The sequence below is a fragment of the Macaca nemestrina genome, chromosome 1, assembly GCF_043159975.1.
Source record: "Macaca nemestrina isolate mMacNem1 chromosome 1, mMacNem.hap1, whole genome shotgun sequence".
Lineage (NCBI taxonomy): Eukaryota > Metazoa > Chordata > Mammalia > Primates > Cercopithecidae > Macaca > Macaca nemestrina.
Window position 1 is genome coordinate 224,634,602 of NC_092125.1, and position 16,098 is coordinate 224,650,699.

At 48.9% G+C, this 16,098-nt stretch overlaps 1 long non-coding RNA gene across 2 annotated transcripts; it reads right to left on the reverse strand.

The window, feature by feature from the left end:
* Positions 1-376: 376 nt before the first annotated feature.
* LOC105479060 (uncharacterized) lies at positions 377-15,885 on the reverse strand. 2 transcript variants are annotated; one of them, XR_011626425.1, is made up of 5 exons: positions 15,737-15,885; positions 13,357-13,486; positions 11,181-11,258; positions 6,308-9,104; positions 377-5,065 (listed from the first exon to the last, which is right to left on the reverse strand). It is a non-coding gene; the product is annotated as an uncharacterized lncRNA (long non-coding RNA). The 2 variants fall into 2 exon arrangements; XR_011626426.1 differs by having other exon boundaries at positions 6,308-6,750; positions 15,737-15,881.
* Positions 15,886-16,098: the final 213 nt, after the last annotated feature.

Genomic DNA, 16,098 nt, shown 5'->3' on the forward strand with positions numbered 1-16,098 from the left:
TGACAGAGCAGGAGGCCCTGGGTATGCTGGGTAAGGAAGTCTATGGCACCTCTGCATTTTCTGCTCAAATTTGCTGTGAACTAAAACTGCCTAAAACATAAAGTCTGTTTAAATAAATAAATATGTATGTATGTATGAAAGAATGAAAATTGGTGGAATAGAGAGGCCTGGGTATATCTTTTCTTAGAAGTCCAGCCCATTTGAGTCCAAAGATCTGCCAACAGATCCTTCCTCCATGTCTGAAAAGATGTTGCGTCAGGCAGAGGCGCACAGCCCCAACTGTCTCCAGTGCAGACATTTCTTCAGGCCACTTCACCTTCCTTTGCTTACAGCTCCCTCCAGGCAGCCGCGAGGCCTGCCTGTGCTCATCCTGCAGGCAGAGAACATTGCCAGGTCAGCAGTATACACCGTCCCCTTAGACACAAGGAGTATTATTTAGTCTAGAAACTCTCAAAGGAAATATCTGCTTGCACGTGAAAAATCTCTGGAATTTCTCTGTTCCTCTCTGTCCAACGTCCTTGTATCTGCAAAGCCTCCTTGAAAAGCTCCTGTGCACAACTGCTGCCTTGTTCGGGCCTGACTGCTTCAGACCTGACCCCAGGGCACTGCTGTCCCAGCCAGTGTCATTCAGAGCGGTTCCTGCTCCTCCAAGACGGGTTGTGCCCAGGGTGAAGGAAGGAGGAGGCGTAGTGGGAGAAGAAGGAGGTGGGGGATGAGGTGAAGAAGAGAGAGGGAGGAGGAGGGAGAGGAAGGGGAGGACCCTCTGAAGGTCAGAAGTGAGATGCTTTACAATTTTTTTTTTTTTTTTTTTGAGACAGAGTCTCAATATGCCACCCAGGCTGGAGTGCAGTGGCGCAATCTCGGCTTACTGCAACCTCTGTCTCCTGGGTTCAAGTGATTCTCATACCTCAGCCTCCTGAGTAGCTGGGATTATAGGCACACGCCACCATGCCTGGCTAATTTTCGTATTTTGAGTAGAGAAGGGGTTTCACCATGTTGGCCAGGCTGGTCTCGAACTCCCGACCTCAGGTGATCCACCTGTCTCGGCCTCCCAAAGTGCTGGGATTACAGGCCCCACGCCCAGCCCATTTTACAACCTTAAATTCCCAGTCCTTGATTATTTTAGCCTTGTCATTTCTCAGTCTATAATTAAGGTGATGAAGATGTGTTTGGATGTAGAGGATTAAAAAGAAAAAAACTATGGGCTTGTTTCCTGACATCCCCGTCTTAGTCTTGGTCTCTTCCTTAAATTGTTTTTGCTGTGTGTCCCCTATTTCCCCATTTCTAGCCTTTCTTTACCCCACTTCTAAATTCTCCTTCCTTTCTTGAGCCCCTCTCTCCCTAGAGACAACTGATGGTGACAGATCTGGAATTTGATGGGATCTTGCTATGTTGCCCAGCTGGCCTCAAACTCCTGGGCTCAAGTGGTCCTCCTACCTCAGCTTCCTGAGTAGCTGGGACTACAGGCACCACCATCACGCCTGGCTCAGATCTGGAGTTTTTGATTGGGCATGCCGGGATCCAGTGGAGTGTCCAAGGGCCTCACCCAAATTGTCTAGGAAGGTACATGGCCTTGAGCACTTGCCTTTGCCTTCTGTGTACCATGAAGACAGGGAAACCTGCTTTCCTCCTGTCGCCCTGGCCAGTCCATGCTCCTCACTCCCAGCATTGTTTCTCAGGCCATCTTGTATCTACCCAAGCCGTTTCAGCAGCAAAGACAAAAAGACCACTACCTCCCTACTCCTTTTATAAATGGCTTTTATAACTGTCCTTCTCTTCATGCCAGCAGGCTGAGATAAACCGGACTAAACCAGAAAAGGAGAAGGTGGAAAAAATCCGAGGGAAAGAGGGTGCCCTTTGGAAAACAAGCACTACTCAAGTGCCAGGTGTGAAGGTTTTAAATAGAAACCTGCTTACATTGCACTTAGAACAACAGCAGCTGGCACAGTGAGGTCCCAGTTCTTTTCAGAAGATGAACACTGAACTTCCAGATAATTCTGGGGCAGTCACATGAGTTCACCGTAGCAAATGCTATAGCTTGGTGACCCATTCTGCCTGTGCATCTCAAACTTCCACTTTAGGAGTTTATCTTCCACATTATAGGCTAACCCTCTCACCTTCCAAAACATACACGACGACTGTTTTTCAAAATGTGGTCATACGTGGGAATTTCATGACATCACACCCTTGAAAATGTGAAGCTTCGGTCTTAAAATACTCAATGGGGCAAATAATAAACCTCTTGATTGACAGTTACTTTGCTTAAGGGGTTGGTTTGTATGTTTGTTTGTTTTGAGACAGGGCCTCACTGTCACCCAGGCTGGAGTGCAGTGGATCACGGCTCACTGCAGCCTTGACCTCCCAGACTTAACCAATCCTCCCACCCCAAGTGATTTTCCCACCTCAGTGTCCCAAGTAGCTAGCACTACAGGTGTGCACCAGCATACTGGCTAATTAAAAAAAAAATTTTTTTTTTTTTTTTTTTCAGAGACAGAGTCTTACCATGTTGCCCAGGCTGGTCTTGAACTCCTGAGCTAAGTGATCCTCCCGTCTTGACCTTCCAAAGTGCTAGGATTACAGGCGTGAGCCCCCACACCCAGCCAGGGATCATTTCTGAAACTGACTGGCACATGCTCAGGAGACTGCGTTCAGGAGGCATAATCAAGTATTCATATAGGCCAAGGCTTGGCGCTGCAGTCTCTCTGATCTGGAAATATTTTCCCTTCCAACAGGAATAGAGAGGTTACTTTGGGGTCACTTGCTAGCTCACAAAAGACTTTTTCAAATGAGACGAAAGAAAAGTTCCAATTTGTTGGGAGAACACTCGTGAGTGTTGGGATCACAAAGCCTGGTGAGCCTCCAGCCCTGCTGTATCTCTGGGCAGGGAGGGTAGTGAGCCCCCAGGGCGGGCGGGTGAGCACCACGGGTTCTAGTTGGTGGAGGAGGTGCTGGAGGCCCCTGCTTCCTCCAGGTGTCCCTTACACACACTTTCCAGTCAGACTCTTGGCTGAGGCGCCGGCCCTTTCCCGTGGCGTGGGCATCAGCTCTCCAGCCCTCTCTGCAAAGCCGGTGCGATGGCTGCCTGCCTGCCTGTGGTTGCCTCGCTGACAACTCCGCCAGTTCAACAGCTCTGTTAATGATCAGGGGAGGGTGACAGCATTTCAGATGCATTTCCTCCTAGGAGCTCAGAAAAAGTCAGGAGCAATTGGCCCCAGTGGAGCAAACACCTGGGTTCCTAAGTCATGGAAGGCTCTGCCTTTCCTGGGAATGACCCCACTTTCCCACGTCTGTTGGGAAAGCTGATATATGAAGTCAGAAGGGCAGCCGGGTGGAGGGAGACAGCAAAGTGACATTGCATCTGCCCAGCTCCTCAAACCTCTCGGAGGAATCAGAAGACACAACGGTTCCTTTGAGTTTAAAGAATTTTAGTTCTTCAATCACTGGAGAAACATTTGCAAAAGCATCCAAGACTAGGGCCTGGTGTGCAGTGGGCATGGCACTCAGTAAATGCTGCAGGGTGGACATGCCTGGCACTGTGCTGGCACCAGGCTGTGGCAGTAGGCGAGAGTCAAAAATTCCTGCCAGGCAGAGTTGGCACTCTAGAGGGGGAGGCAGATAAGGAACAAGTAACATGTGCTATTTCAGATGGGGCTAGAAGCCGGGGGAATCACGTGTGGAAGAACATGCATGCAAGATCCAGGGGAGGGGGCATGTGAGTCAAGATGGAAAAGAAGGGAGGGAGCTGTGGGGATGGCCTGGCAAGTGTTTCAGCTGGAGGGAAGGGCATGTGCCAAGATCCTGAGGTGGGTGTGTGTCTGGTGTCGATGGGCATCAGCAGGGCGGCCAGTGCAGCTGTGCCCAGTGGGTAGAGACGCCAGAGAGGGGGAAGGAAAGACCTTGGTTTAGTGCCTGCTATGGTTTGAATGTGTCCCTCAACATCCATATGCTGGAAACTTGATCCCCAATACAGAGATGTTGGGAGGTAGGACCTTTCAGAGGTGTTTAATGGACGATGGATTAATGCCATTATTTCAGGAGTGGGTTCCTTATAAAGGAACGAGTTCAGCCCCCTTTGGTCTGTCTTTCTGTCCCACCCACTCCTGCCCATCCGCCTTCTACCATGGGATGATGCAGTAAATAGGCCCTCGCCAGATGCTGGCGCCTTGATCTTGGATTTCTCAGCCTTCAGAACTGTGAGAAATAAATTTTTGTTCATTATGAATTACCCAGTCCCAGGCATTCTGTTAGAGCAGCACAAAACACGCTAAGTCAGAGCCATATCTTCAAAAACTTTCCAAAGAATATTCAAGGGAAAAAATAATTTTAAAAGATTATAAAATGAGGTTGGGTGTGGTGTCTTATGCCTGTGAGCCCAGCACTTTGGGAGACCAGGAAGGTCAGACTGCTTGAGCTCAGGAGTTCGAGACCAGCCTGGGCAACATGGCAAAACTCCATCTCTACAAAAAATACAAAAAAAATCAGCTGAGGGTGGTGGTGCGCACCTGTAGTTACAGCTAACTTGGGAGGCTGAGGTGTGAGGATCACCTGAGCCTGGGAGCTGGAGGCTGCAGTGAGCTATGATCCCACCACTGCACTCCAGCCTGGATGACAGACTCTGTCTCAAAAACAAACAAACAAACAAACAAACATTATAAGATATGACAATAACAATGTTGATAAAACAGGGTACAGAACTGATGGCAAACAACCCGTGTTTGAGTCAGGAACAGGAGCAGACAGAAGGAACATCTTGGGGCTGAGACGGGTAGTGTGAGCTCCTGAGGAAAGCCAGTAGGAGAAGTGATCTGGGACTGCGACTGTCCAGCGGGCCCCATGGACTGTACAGCATGTCGACCCTCAAGTGAGGACAGTTGTTCCGAAATCTCCTATGGCAGTTGGACCGACCCTTAGGATGAGACAGTGAGTCTGCATCCTAGGTTGACAACCCTCTCCTTCTGTTGAGGCCACAGGGAGAGACAGCTCCCCTCTTTACACCTGGGACTGTGTCTCCTCTATGTTGTTGATTCTTGTGTTCACATCAATTGCCTTCGGTCACATTGTTCTCCTGTTGGGAAAGCATGGGGTGTGGCCGTCAGTCTGGTTGTCAACATTGGGGCAGAGGAAGTTTCTTCTTGAATCTGCCTTTGCCTCCAATGCCTAAACCATCTCCCACTCTAGATTCTTTTTCTCCATGGCACTTTTCAGATTTTCTTAGGCAAAAATAATCACATCTTACGATGGGCACGATTCTTTTGAGATCCAAACCAAATCACTATTGCTTGGCCTCCTCCTAGCTTACCTCGCTCAGGTAGGGAGCCTCCTCCTAGCTTACCTCACTCAGGGAGGGAAACTGCTGCCAGGGCAGAGACAGCTGCTTCAGACTTGGACCATGGACTTTCGTGCTGCCGCTATCCTATGGCAATAGCTCAGGCCTTGGACAAACAGGTCAGTGACACTCCAGCCCTTTGCCACTTCGAGCCAGCGGGAGCTAGACCCCTGGCATTGTTGTGCGGTGCCGCCCTTCCCTTCTGCCCCGAGTCTCCCCAGGAACTCTGTGAACTCACAGATGGCCACTCCATGAATGTGTGTTCTTCCGGAGTGTTCTGAGCACTTGTGACTTGTTTTTGTTTTCATCAGTGTGGGGAGCTGGCTGAAAGGACACTCTGACCTGTGGGACATCATTACCTTTGGAGGTGGCTTCCATGGCACTCTGAGTCACTCTCACACCACACACGTGGAACCATCCTGGGATAAATATTTCTTAAAACCCTACCGTTTCCTGGCAGCATGAAGCTCATGGTGTGCGGGGGTTGTCCAGGAGCGAGGTGTTGCAATACCAAGGGGGCAGGTTGCAGAATGAACCGCTGTGCCAGGGGAAGCTTGGATGTGACCTCATCATGTCAAGGCTGGGTCTGCTTCTACAGGGAGAGGAGCCGGGCCCCAGACAATGCTAGGGAGAGCAGCTGACCTGGGGGAGCTGGGGGAAGGTTGCCCTGGAAGTTGTGACAAACGCCGGTCAGATTCTAGTGGGAATGCTGTCTGCTGACTCCTTTGCTGAAACCCCAGCTGTGCTGGGAACTGACCTCATTCATGAAGTAAACATTGAATCAGATACCAGCAGCCCTAACCCTGGTTGAGTGGAAATAACATGGACGTTTCCATAATTATGAAGCTGCCAATTGGATTTGGCAAGAGAATCTCCAAATATGTCAATCGGAATGAGAGCATTACCTCTTCTTGCCAACTTAATCAGAAGCCAATTGCCTTGTTGCGGTTGAAATTATTTGTATGAAAATGCTTTACTTACATTTTAGTTTTTATATTCCAAATAATGTACTGGAAAGCAGCGTAGTCTAGCAACTGGAAGACAATATTGGGAATCCGTCGATTGGCACCCAGTCCTGGCTACATCTGTGGCTCGCTGTGCCAGCAGTAACCGCACTGAGCCTCGTAATCCTGTTATTGGGAGGCGGGGGCTGGGCGGCGAGGTCCTGTCTCATGACACGATCTTGGTGAGAATCTTGAGGCCTGGTGTTTGTGTGTTCTGCCTCGTGGCCATAGACACTGACTGCAGGTTCACACGGTTCACTTGGGATTACTTAGAGGCTGTGCATCCAAGTCACAGGTTCTTCAGGTTCCGGGTGTCCCTTCTCTCCTCACTCCTTCCTTTGCACACAGTTCTTCCAAATGAAAGAGCTGTTTGTTACTCCTTAGTAGCTGAGACCACTGTTTGCAATGCAGTTTCACAGTCTGGGGGAGAAATCATTTCCAATTACTCCTTTCTTATCCTCATTTATTTATAGAAGCAGCAGAACATTACCATTCGGAGCCTGAACCACGGAGTCAGACAGCCTGAGTTCAAACCCCAGCTCTACCCTTTAGAAGAGGGGTGGCCTGTCTGCGGCCATTGAACCCTGAATGGGCCAGATCTTGCCTCATCTTGGAAGCTAAGCAGGGTCGGGCCTTGGATGGGAGGAGGGTGAACTGAGGCAGGTTACTTAGCCTCTCTCCTGTGCCTCCATTTCCTCATCTATAAAAAAAGGAGTGAAGCCAGTACCTACCTCAAGGGCGTGTGAGAGGAAACAGTTCATTTCTGCAAAGCACTGAGAACGTGGTAAGGGCTCGATAAGGATCACCAGCCTTTGTATTAGCCCATCTGTGCTGCTCTAACAAAATACCACAGACTGGGTTATTTATCGACAATAGAAGTTCATTTGTCAGAGCTCTGGGAGAGGCCAAGATGAAGGTGCCAGCATTTGGTGTCTGGTGAGGGCCTTCTTGCTGCATCCTCAGGTGGCAGAAAGTGGGAGGGCGAGAGGTCTGAACTCACTCCCTCAGGCTCTTTTATAAAGGCCCCACCTCTCAGTACCACTGCTATGGGGATCGGCTTCAGCATGAGTTGTGGAGTGGATACCAACATTCAAACCATAGCAACCTTGGCCGGGTGCAGTGGCTTACGCCTATAATCCCAGCACTTTGAGAGGTTGAGGCAGGCAGATCACTTGAGATCAGGAGTTTGAGACCAGCCTGGTCAACATGGCAAAATGCCATCTCTGCTAAAAATACAAAAATTAGCCAGGCATGGTGGCACCCAGCTACTCGGGAGGCTGAGGCAGAATTGCTTGAACCTGAGGGGCGAGGTTGCAGTGAGCCAAATCGCACCACTGCACTCCAGACTGGGTGACAGAGCTAGACTCTGTCTCAAAAAAACAAACAAGCAAAAATAAACAAACAAACCACAGCAGCCTTTATCATTATTACTATTTTATATATATATTATATAATATATATTATCTATCTATCTATCTATCTATCTATCTATCTATCTTTTTTTTTTTTTTGAGACGGAGTCTCGCTGTGTCGCCCAGGCTGGAGTGCAGTGGCGTGATCTCGGCTCACTGCAAGCTCTGCCTCCCAGGTTTACACCATTCTCCTGCCTCAGCCTCCTGAGTAGCTGGGACTACAGGCGCCCGCCACCGCGCCCGGCTAGTTTTTTGTATTTTTTAGTAGAGACGGGGTTTCACCATGTTAGCCAGGATGGTCTCGATCTCCTGACCTCGTGATCCGCCCGTCTCGGCCTCCCAAAGTGCAGGGATTACAGGCTTGAGCCACCGCGCCTGGCCCTATCTATCTTTTTTGAGCCAGGATCTCGCTCTGTCGCCCAGGCTAGAGTGCAGTGGTGTGAACCTAGCTCACTGCAGCCTTGACCTCCCAGGCTCAAGCGATCCTGCTGCCTCAGCCTCCCATGTAGTTGGGACCACAGGAGTGCGCCACCATGCTCAGCTAATTTTTAAATTTTATATAGAGACAGGATCGTGCCATGTTGCCCAGGTTGGTCTCAAACTCCTGGACTCAAGCAATCCTCCTGCCTCCGCCTCCCAAAGTGCTGGGATTATAGGTGTGAGCCACTGTGCCTGGCATATTATCGTGATTACTATTAGTCTGAATAAACAGACAGTACGGAGTGGCCACTTGTACATCGTGTACTGAGAAATTTACAAGGTGTAAATCAGTAACTACATTCCAGGCATGATAAGAAGCCATGTCACCAGAGTTATGACGGATTCCCTGTGTCACTTAAACCAGTTATCTAATTTCTCTTTTAGTCTTTTATCTGTTACATGGGGTTAATGTTTACTGCTCCCTCCTTAGAATAGTCTTGTCTGATTTTGATGTTGAAGGAAAGAAAGGTGACATAATGTGCCATCATTTCACTTGGAGATGATACTGCTGATGCTTATTTTCTTGATGAAGCTCAGGGCTGGAGAGAATGATGCATAACCAGAGGTCCCTCTGGCAGGGCCATGGAAGCTGTTTCTTCAGCTCATGACTTGGGCAGATGCCATGTGTCAGTCTCACAAAGCCCCTTTTCCGCCAAACTAAGCATTTTCCTCATTTCCTTTCAATGCTGCCACAGCTGTGAATGAACTCTGGCCCTCTGTCCATGCCTGGAGGAGAGGTGGCCCTCCCACCTTGCTCCTTCCTGATATGAAAGAAAACTGAACCAGGGCGACAGAACCAACAAGCCCTGGTAGGGAGTGCTGAGCACTTCTGACGTCTTAGGGTGCTGTGAGGAATCATGGAGAATTGAGGAGGCCAAAACCCTGTATTTAAAAAAAAAAAAAGTGTGAATTGGATAAACTGAAGGCTGTTGAGCCTCATGTTGATCATGGGCAAAATTCTGGGGCAGAAAATCAAACAAATGGTTGACCAGCACATAGGAAGGGTGATCCCAGAGGTCAATATCCATGACAAAGGGCTGTCATTATGTTGCTTCCACTAAATTAGAAAATGGGGTGAATACTTTGTGACAGTGCCATGACTTCTGACAACAATGTGACCGTTTCTCATGAAATTCTTATGGACAGAATAGTGAGAAAAAGGCTGCTAGAGCTCACAAGTACATCTCAGTAAGAGACGACAGCACTTTCTCAAGGCCACGCAACTAATCAGGGCCAGGGCTGGAATCTGTGTGCAGGCCCTGTGTCCCAGGTGAAGGCTCCTAACACAGCCATGACTCCCAGGCATGGTGAGGTTGAACTGTCACAGCAGATGGGACGGTATCATCCCAAGGCTTTCTCTAGTGGAATGCCAAGCAGTTCTGTCCTTGGCCCTACACTCATTAACATTCTGTCAACAGCTTGGATAAGTCCAAAGATAACTGCTTATCAACTGTGCAAATAACACCAGACTGGGAAGGAAGGCCAACACGCTGGGACTGCAGAGTCAGGTCCAAAATTATCTCAACAGGAAGGAATGATTGGTTGAATCCAACAAGATAAAATTTAACTGGAATACATGTAAGGTCCTGCACTGAGCTACAAAACTCGACTGCAAAAGTATAGGATGTGGTTGGAAAACATGTCCAATCTCATAATCAAAGAAACGAAAATTAAGGCAACCATGAAATAATCATTTCCCCTTATCAGATTGGTAATGATTAAAAGAATGAAAACTCCCCATGTTGGTGGGTAAGGTGTGGGGAAACAGGTTCTCTTGTAAATTGCTGGTGGGCGTACAAGCAAAAATCATCCATTCTGGAGGCTAATCTGGAAATAGAGAGCACAAACTATAAAATGCGCCATTTGTCTCAGAAGTTTCATTTATAGAAATGTATCCAAAGGCAAGTATGAAGAGATTTATGTAGAAGAATTTTCATAAAAGCATCGTTAAGAAAACAAAAAAACCACCTTTTTTGTTGGGGTAAGGTGTTCAGTTTGTGAACAGAAGACTTGGAGGCCTTATAAGGGTGGCCTAGAGCCCAGGGCGATCGCCAAATATTTAATGCCGTAAAGAGGAGCTGAGTCTGTGCAGCTCCTGAAGGCCAGACCGGGACTTACAAGAGATATATTTGGCCTAGTGTTACAAAGCAGATTCTAACAATTAATTCTGTCCAAAATGAGGATGGGCTGTCTAGTGCATTCCCAATCACTGGCAGATGGCCCTCTGTCAAGGGTGTGGAGGAGGACAGTCAGAGTTTTTTAGCCATTGGGATAAAATGCTTGTCTTGGTTCCTTCCAAGACAAAGAGCAGTCTTTGTTGCATTAAATCATCAAAACGTACAGTCACATAAGCTGTGTGTGGTGTTGCATGCCTGTAGTCCCAGCTACAGGCTAAGGTGGGGGCATTACTTGAGACCAGGAGTTCCAGGCTGCAGTGAACTATGACTGCTCCTGTGAATAGCCACTGCACCCAGCCTGAGCGACAGACCCTAGCTCTTAAAAAACAAAAGAAAGCCAGGCACAGTGGCTCATGCCTGTAATCCCAGCACTTTGGGGGCCCAAGGTGGAAGGATTGCTTGAGCCCAGGAGGCCGAGACCAGCCAGGGCAACATAGTGAGACCACATCTCTACAAGGAATAAAAAAATTAGCTGGGGGTGGTGTGGCATGTCAGTAGTCCCAATACTAGGGAGTCTGAGGCGGGAGGATCACTTGAGCCCAGGAGGTGGAGGCTGCAGTGAGCTGCAATTGCACCACTGCACTCCAGCCTGGGTGACCGAGCAAGACTCTGTCTCAAAAGAAAAGAAGAAAAGGTAGAATCACCACTCAAGTTGAAAGGAGATAGGAGCTCACATCAGGTTCCACTTCTGGACCCTGAATTCCAGGAATGAAATGAGAAACCTTCCCGCTGCCCAACAGTACTCTTACTGAGCGCCTGCAGGAGAACTCCCATCCCTTACCTGTACCCTCAATCTTCTAGGAGTAGCTCTGTGTATCAGCACCCTGACAGTAAACTTAAGGGGAGCTTTCAGTTGAATCTGAAGAAAAGAAAGAAAAGATGAGTGCTCCTTCTCTCAGACCGTTTCCACTGTACTTGGGCTTCCGGAGGACGACACATAGTCAGTGACTCCCTGCTCCAGTCGTTTCTTTCCTCTTTTGCATGAGTTGCATCTAAAACCTTCCAGGACAAGTAGCGATTACATCTGATTAAACTACACCATATCCAGCGCCCCCAAATACAGACTCTTTGGTACTTCTGGATGCTTATGCTGGTTTCTCCTTATCACTTATTAAGCCCTTTTTGGCCTCTTTTTCATTCAGTCCTCCCATCAACCGTGTCAGGTGGCCATTATGAAAAATATTAACCAGTAACCCTCTACGGAGCCCTTACTATGAGATGCCATGCAGTGTGTCACCATCACAGTAGCTCTGGAGCTAAGGGGAGCCTCCCTCCAACCCACCTGTGGCCAGAGTAACCTTCCCATTAGAGCAGCAGTCCCAAACCCCCGGCACACAGACCAGAAGCAGTCCATAGCCTGTTAGGAACTGGGCCTCACAGCAGGAGGCGAGCGTGATCACCTGAGCTCCACCTCCTGTCAGATCAGCAACAGCCTCAGATTCTCATAGGGGCACGAACCCTATTGTGAACTGTGCATACCAGGATCTAAGCTGCACACTCCTTACGAGAATCTAATGCCTGATGATCTGAGGTGGACCAGCTTCATTCCAAAACCAACCTCCCTGGTCCCGGTCCGTGGAAGAATTGTTTTCTATGAAACCAGTCCCCGGTGCCAAAAAGATTGGGGAATGCTGCATTACAGAATTCTTACCACATCACTACCAATCACTCCCAACAACGGTTCTAGGTGGCTCCTCACCCTCAACTCCCAGTGTAACTCCCACCAAGACCCCTCACTCTGAGCTCAAGCCACATGGGCCTTCCACAGCCACAGGGTTTCCGCACGTTCGTTTCTTTCCCTGAAAGTTTCCTCTTGCTCCACGGCTCCTTTCTATGCATCCTTTGCATTTTAAATAATGTCATGGGCTGAACTGAGTGCCCTACCACTCATACGTTGAAGCCTAACCCCCAGGACTTCAGAAAGTGACCGTATTTGGCCTTTAACAAAATAATTATGTTCAAATGAGGCCACTGGAGTGGGCCCTAATCCAGTCTGACTGATGTCCTTACAAGCGCTTAGGACACTGGGCTGGACACGGTGCTCACACCTGTAATCCCAGCACTTTGGGAGGCTGAGGTGGGTGGATCACCTGAGGTCAGGAGTTCAAGACCAGCTTGACCAACATGGTGAAACCTCATCTCTACTAAAAATGCAAAAATGAGTCGGGTGTGGTGGCATGCACCTGTAATCCCAGCTACTTGGGAGGGAGGCAGGAGAATCACTTGAACCTGGGAGATGGAGGTTGCAGTGAGCCAAGATCCCACCACTGCACTCCAGCCTAGGCAACAGAGTGAGACTCCGTCTCAAAAAAAAAAAAAAAAAAAAAAAAAAAAAAAAGGCCAGGTGCGGTGGCTCACGCCTGTAATCCCAGCACTTTGGGAGGCCAAGGTTGGGGGATCATGGGGTAAGGAATTTGAGACCAGCCTGATCAACATGGTGAAACCCCATCTCTACTAAGAATACAAAAATTAGCCAGGCATAGTGGCATGCCTGTAGTCCCAGCTACTCGGGAGGCTGAGGCAGAAGAATTGCTTGAACCTGGGAGGCGGAGCTTGCAGTTAGCTGAGATCACGCCACTGTACTCCAGCCTGGGCAACAGAGTGAGACTCTGTCTCCAAAAAAAAAAAAGAAAGAAATTAGGACACTGGAGACCCCAGCAGCAGGAGTGTGCAGGCACACAGAGAGAAGATCATGTATGTGAGGACACAGAGAGAAGGTGGCCATCTGCAAGTCAAGAAGAGAGGCTTCAGGAAAAACCAAACCTGCTGACACCTTCAGCTTGGATTTCTGCCCTCCAGAACCATGAGAAGACAAATGTCTGCTGTTTAAATGCCCCCATCTGTGGCATTTTGTTCTGGCAGCCTAAGTGGACTTGGACAGTGAAGTTGCCCTCTCAGGGAAGTTCTTTCCCAGCCTGCCTCTTCAGCACCAACTGCTTTTCCTTCATCACACTTACCACAATTCATGAAGAATGTCTTATTTGGGTGAGTGCATGGCTATTGTCTGTAGCCCCTTCCTCAGCATACAGACTGCAGGGGAGCGAGGGGACATTCAGGTTCTCCATTGCGTCTCCAGGAGCTGGTCACCTAGGGGTGTTCAGTATTGTCAAATGAAAGCCTTAGGTATTATTTTGTCCACAATAGAAATGAGGAAACTGAGGCTCAGGAAGGTTAAATAAATTTCTTAAAGACCACAAGGTATGGCCAGGTGCAGTGGCTCACATCTGCAATCCCAGCACTTTTTTTTTTTTTTTTTTTTTGAGATGGAGTCTCGCTCTGTTGCCCAGGCTGCAGTGCAGTGGTGTGATCTCAGCTCACTGCCACCTCTGCCTCCCAGGTTCAAGCGATTCTCCTGCCTCAGCCTCCTGAGTAGCTGGGACTATAGGCACCCACCACCATGCTCGGCTAATTTTAGTATTTTTAGTAGAGATGGGGTTTCACCACATTGGCCAGGGTGGTCTCAAACTCCTGACCTCAGGTGATCCACTTGCCTCAGTTTCCCAAAGAATCCCAGCACTCTGAGAGACCAAAGTGGGTGAACCACCTGAGGTCAGGAGTTCAAACCAGCCTGGTTAACATAGCAAAACCCCGTTTCTATTAAAAATACAAAAATTAGCCAGGTGTGGTGGCGGGCGCCTATAGTCCCAGGCTACTCTTGGGAGGCTGAGGCAGGAGAATCACTCGAACCTGGGAGGCAGAGGTTGCAGTGAGCTGAGATGGGGCCACTGCACTGTAGCCTGGGCCACAGAGCGAGACTCTATCTCAAACAAACAAACAAACAAACAAACAAAAAAACCCACAAAGCAGCTAAGTGGTAAAGGGAGCCTGGAACGCAAGCCTCTAAAGCTCCAGCTCCTAACCATGCCTTAACCCTTGGATTCTGCAATGCACCCATTCTCCCCACGGATCTGTACTGAGCATCTGTCATGTGCCACACACTCTGTCTCAGAATTGGGGATGGAGCAATGATGAAACAAATTCCTGTCTTCATGCGGAGAGGGACATCAAATAAGATAAAGAACTAAATTAAACGGTTTATTAGAAGGTTTATTAAATTAAATGCAATGGAGCAAAAGGGAAGAGAATGGGAATGCGGGCTTGGGGGAGTCTGATTTGCAATGTAAAACCAGGAGGTTGGTGAAGGCCTTTCTCATTGAGGAACATTTGAGCCAAGTCTTGGAGGAGGTAAGGGAGAGCGCCCTGGGGATAAGTGAGGACGAGTTCCCGGCAGAGGTAAAGGCAAGTTCAGGATCCCAGAGGCAGAAGCAAGCCTGGCAAAATGGCCAATGTGGCTAGTATTAAGTGAGCAAGGGAGACAAGAAAAGAAAGGTCTAGAATAGAGGCCTGGTCGTGTGGAACATTTCTAGCCATGGTAAAGCTTTGGCTTTTACTCTGGTAGTTTTTGCACAGAGGAGCCACATGATACGACTTTTAACAGAATTACTGAGGTTGTTATGTAAATATAGACTGACGGGGTAGGGATAGAAGAGGGACCAGTTAGGCAATTACAATAATCCAGGTGAGAGATGGGGGCTTGGTCTAAGATGGTGTCAGTGGAGACCGGATTCTGGGGAAAGAAGAAAAGCCAATAGGATCTGCTGACAGATTTGACACGGGATGAAGAACTCAAAGTTTACAGCCCCAGAAGCCAGAAGGATTTTTCTAGGCTGGAGCTATACGGATGGGAGTCATCAGCACATAGTCTTTAAAGCCATGAAACCCGATGAAATCATCAAGGGATTAAGTGAAAAGAAAGAGAAGTCCAAGGAGCCAGTGCTGGGGGCACTGCTACATTTAGAGGTCAGGAAAAAGAGGAGAGGCTAGTAAAAGAAACAGAGAAGGTGGGGCTGGGATGGACGAAAAAAACAAGTGTGTGCACTGCCAAAAGCCAAGGGAAGAAAGTTTTGCGGAGGAGAGGGTGATAAACTGTATCAAAAATTGCTGATAGAGCAGGTAAGAGGAGGACTGGGGAGAGACCGAGTTTGCCTGGAGGGAGTTCAACAAAGTGGGAGGAGAGAGCTGGACAAAGAATATACACTCTTCCAAGGAGTTACGATATTCAGAAAGCGAGGGGATGGGATGGGAGCTGGAGCCACGACAGGGTTCTCAGGAACGGGGAAATCACATGTTTATATGCTGACGGGAAAGATCCCTTCGAGAAGAAATTAAGGCTCAAAAAGGTCAGGTTATCCGGCGCTAGTCTGGTCCAAACTCTTCTTCCCACCCCTAAGCTACTGAAGTGATACATTTAAGTCTTCCCAGCCCTCCGGCCTTATATGAAATCCCATTAGGGCAGTTTGCATTTTTACTTTAACGGAGCCATGTGATATTTAGTACCTTCGGTCAAGACGCCCCTCAAATCAGTTTTCGGGCTCTGAGTCCCAGCACGGCCTACCGCGCGCTTTCGAAACGCCACCCTTGTCAGCTGACCAGTTCTCCTCCAATCCCGCCTCGGGGGCGGGACTCGGCGCACGGTCTCTACAGCAACGCCTTAGCCAGACGGTGCTCAGGGTTTCGGGACCGCGCGTGGCGCTCTCAGATGACGTCCACAGCCGCGGCGCTTGCGTGACGTAAGCCCTGCTCAGGAAGAAGACTCCGCAGGTCCGCAGGTATGAAAAGGAGCACGACCTCGCACACTGCGCATGCGCCACCTCGGGTGGCCTCAAGGTTGCTGTCGGGAGTTGGGTTTGAGGTCGGCA